This window comes from Amborella trichopoda, chromosome 9 (assembly GCF_054954075.1).
Source record: "Amborella trichopoda isolate Santa Cruz 75 chromosome 9, AtrichopodaSantaCruz75HAP2 v2.0, whole genome shotgun sequence".
NCBI lineage: Eukaryota > Viridiplantae > Streptophyta > Magnoliopsida > Amborellales > Amborellaceae > Amborella > Amborella trichopoda.
The window spans coordinates 17,199,215-17,202,902 of record NC_142344.1 but is presented as its reverse complement, the minus strand read 5'-3'; the positions used below and the strand labels follow the sequence as shown (position 1 = coordinate 17,202,902).

At 36.0% G+C, this 3,688-nt stretch overlaps 1 non-coding gene across 1 annotated transcript; it reads left to right on the top strand.

Moving 5' to 3' along the window:
• Positions 1-423: 423 nt before the first annotated feature.
• LOC110008569 (uncharacterized) lies at positions 424-3,394 on the top strand. The gene is made up of 3 exons (XR_016041779.1): positions 424-599; positions 700-914; positions 2,961-3,394. It is a non-coding gene; the product is annotated as an uncharacterized LOC110008569 (transcript).
• Positions 3,395-3,688: the final 294 nt, after the last annotated feature.

Sequence of the window (3,688 nt, the reverse complement as noted above, 5' to 3'; positions counted from 1 at the left end):
CTTTTGGTATAAAAAGGTCACAATTATATTTAATTATTAGATATGAAATTAGGTGGCAAACTGTGTGCCACTGATATAGCTTGTCTTGAATATTACTGCACACCTCCAAGCACTAGATCTGACATATGATGACTAAGGATGACAATTACCTTCTTATATTATTTGTAATCAGTCTTACAGTAAAAAGTAATCAGTCTTATAATGTAAGGCCCCTTCTTATATTATTTGTAAGGAAAACATATTCTAAGATCTCATGACACCGCTATCCGTTATTTCAATAGAATAAGAAGTTATATTTTTGAAGGTGTTAATTGAAAGTGTCAGCAATAGGAATTTATACCACGATGTGGTAACTAGGTGTGGAGATGCTACCCCCACAACCCTAGGCGAACAGATCTCCCAGTTCACCACAATCTACAATAACTTCGCCATCAGAGTGGGTGAAAATCTGGCCCAAGTAATGTTCGCTAACTCCCTCTTCTTCATAGCACCGGAGGCAATGACATCATGCAAAATCTTAATCCCTCAAATCCCTTGACCCCAGCCAAAAGGACGAGATGGTCGCGACTATTACCTCAATCTACAAGGCACATTTACAGGTGAACAAAATAATCATCATCATCATCATCTTCATCTTCTTCTTGTTTTTTGTTCTGCGCTAATCTGACTAATTGGAGTGAATTTTCAAAAACTTTACAGCGGCGGTCCGAGAAAGTTTGGGATAATGGGTATGTCAAATACTGGGTGTATCCCGTCGCAGAGGTGGCAGAACGATACTGGGGGCTGCATGGAGGAACCGAACGACGTGGCCCGCAGGTTCAAAGTTGTCATGACAAATGTGATGCAAGATCTTTCCTCAGAGCTGGGGGAAATGACGTACTCGTGTTTCGATGGAATTCACCTGCCCCCAGTTGGTAAGCATAGATAGCATTGTTCTGCCCATTTCCCTTTGACATACCAAATACACAATACCAGTTTGGAGGTTTCAGGCACCTGCCACAATGTCTTGGATAGGGTACAGAAAATCGACTCTTGCAATGTACTCGGCCTTTGGCCGAGCTGAGTAACTCGGTCGAGTCCGCATTGAGAAAACAAAACTTAGAAAAAAAAAAAAATGAAAAAAAGAACAATAAACATGTAGCAAAAGTAAATTGCGTAGTAAAAAAGTTAAAACAAGCTTAAAAATGTACAGGAAAATGGATGTTTTTTTAAAAAAAGATTTACAGTTTGGGTACTTTTAAAAATACAAAAATACCGAAAATATAAAACTAGTGATTATGGCAAAAAAACCCTCACCAATCTTTACCAAATACATCCAAATCATATAGACTAGTTACAGTATATAGGTCTTAGAAGCTTGCGCTTCTAGGGTTTGCTCGGTGCAGAGACTCATGTGATGCATCCGAAAACAACGTAATGGTTTGGGCTCCGGATTTGCCCCATGTCTAAGTGCGGTAACTTGGGTGCGTCAATCTGAGTGAACTCACACGAGTCCATTATGAACCCAAAAATGGCTCAAAATTTGTAAAATAAGATACAAAGATGACTCAGAATTAAAACATTAATGAAGTCAAAAGAAGTTATAAAATATTAACAGTCTACAACAGATGGAAAGAAGTATATAAAAGATGAATGTGAAAATTTGATTTATTCAGAAAAATTGAAATAAAGAAAAATAGAGCATATAATAAAAAATCCATAAATAATCATAGAAAACACAAAATTTTCTTATAAACATTTATTAATGATTTAGTAATGAAATGTATAAAATATTTTTTAGAGTTTTCTATGTACTTGAGTTTGTACATTAAACTCGCCTTAGAATGGTAGTGAGCCCGAGTATTCTATTAAGGGCAAGCTTTCTATGCTTCCTCTACAGCATAAAACTTATATACTTCCCCTTATCCGACCGTCCATTTTGAATGGACAGCTAAGATTGCCCTAATCACAATGTCACGTCTCTACACTATTTTATTTTAAAATTTTTTCTATAAACTATTTTGATACCAAATTTTGGACGTCCAATATTCTATTAAACTCGTACTAGCGAAAAATACAAAACAGATATTTTCAATAAAATAAAATGACCAAAATACCCCTGAAATTTTCAAGGGGTATTTTGGTTATTATATTTTATCGAAAAATTATTTTTAATATATTTTATTGGGGCTCCCCAATAAGAAGATGGCACATACCAAATTTTATATTCATGCAATTTGTATAAAAAAAAATTAAAAATAAAATAATTTGAGACGTTGGATCTAAGATCAAACGGTGAGTGGCTCTCTTGATCAAAATTGGAGGGCTGGATGGTAGGAGAAGCATAGATCTTCTATGTTGTAGGGAAAGTATAGAAACCTTTCCCTTCTATCAATGGCTAACAGTGTAGATACTCTTTTAGAATCACCGGATGAGTATTTTCATAAAAGAAACAAACATTTTTTATTTTAACTTCCTGAACACTTTGATTTGATCACCCCTTCATTGGATAATCTATGTTCGATTTTAGGATTTTATTTATTTTAGGCACCTGTAAATGGTATATAAAATTTCCATTTTCGAGGTTAGTTGCTTGATGGAGGGGGTTACATCTACAACACCTGGGGTCCTATGGACAGTGCACACGCACAAGCATTTTTAAAAATGGTAATGGAGGATTGATGGGTGCGTTTGATGTTGCAATATAAAAATGGTAAAAGTATAAGAAAAAGACTATTTATTTTTATGAGAAGGAGATCACAATCACTATTATCCATTAGATTTCAGACCAAGTACTTATGAGTGAGTAACTGACTAGACATAAAATTAAAAAAAAATAAAATTCAAACTTTGTGACATGCCCCAAACCATCTAATTTAGGCCAACAATAATTGTGACCTCCATGTAAAAAAAGACAAAAATTGTCTGATGATATACAATCCTTATAAAGATTGATTGTGCCGATTTTTTCCGTGTCCTAGGGTTCGCCGAAATGGACACTGCTTGCTGCGGATCGGGCAAATTGAATGGCGAGAGACCTTGCTCCCCGAAAACCGATTTGTTTGTGAAGCGCACAGACTACTATTATTGGGACGCCTACCACCCAACGCAGACACTTGCAAAAGGGGTGGCGGACAGCATGTGCAACGGCTCCCCACCATCCGTTGCTCCCATCAACTTCAATCAATTATGGAGGTCTTAGGAAGAGAAAGTTATGTTGAACGCTTTGCTTTTGGCATGAGTGCAGGTCTTTAGAATTTGTTTTCAGTCTTTTATTTTTTCATTCTTTTCCATTCCTCTGCGGATGGAGTCCAACATGCTTATCAAAGGAACTGGCATTTTGTTGGCCATGATCCCGCCTTGAATATTTGTTTCCTCCCTTTATAAATGAATGGCCGCCAGGTCGTTTCCCTTTTTTCCTGGTGCTTTCTTTTCTTCTACTGGTTTTTGGGAACTAGAAAAGTAGTATTTTGCACATAGGTTAGCCCACTAGTTCATTGGAAAAACTGAACCCAACGGTCCAGATTGAATTTGGACCGATCTGACGATCACAAATAACCGGTAGTATTTGAATTTTAATTTTTTTATACAAATCAAAATCATTTGAAATTTTAAGCGTGTGTTCTTCTCATCAAGTTGAACTTAATAGAAATATAAAAAGAATAATTCGAAACAAAAAAAAAGTGATCAAAATACCCCCGAAACTTTT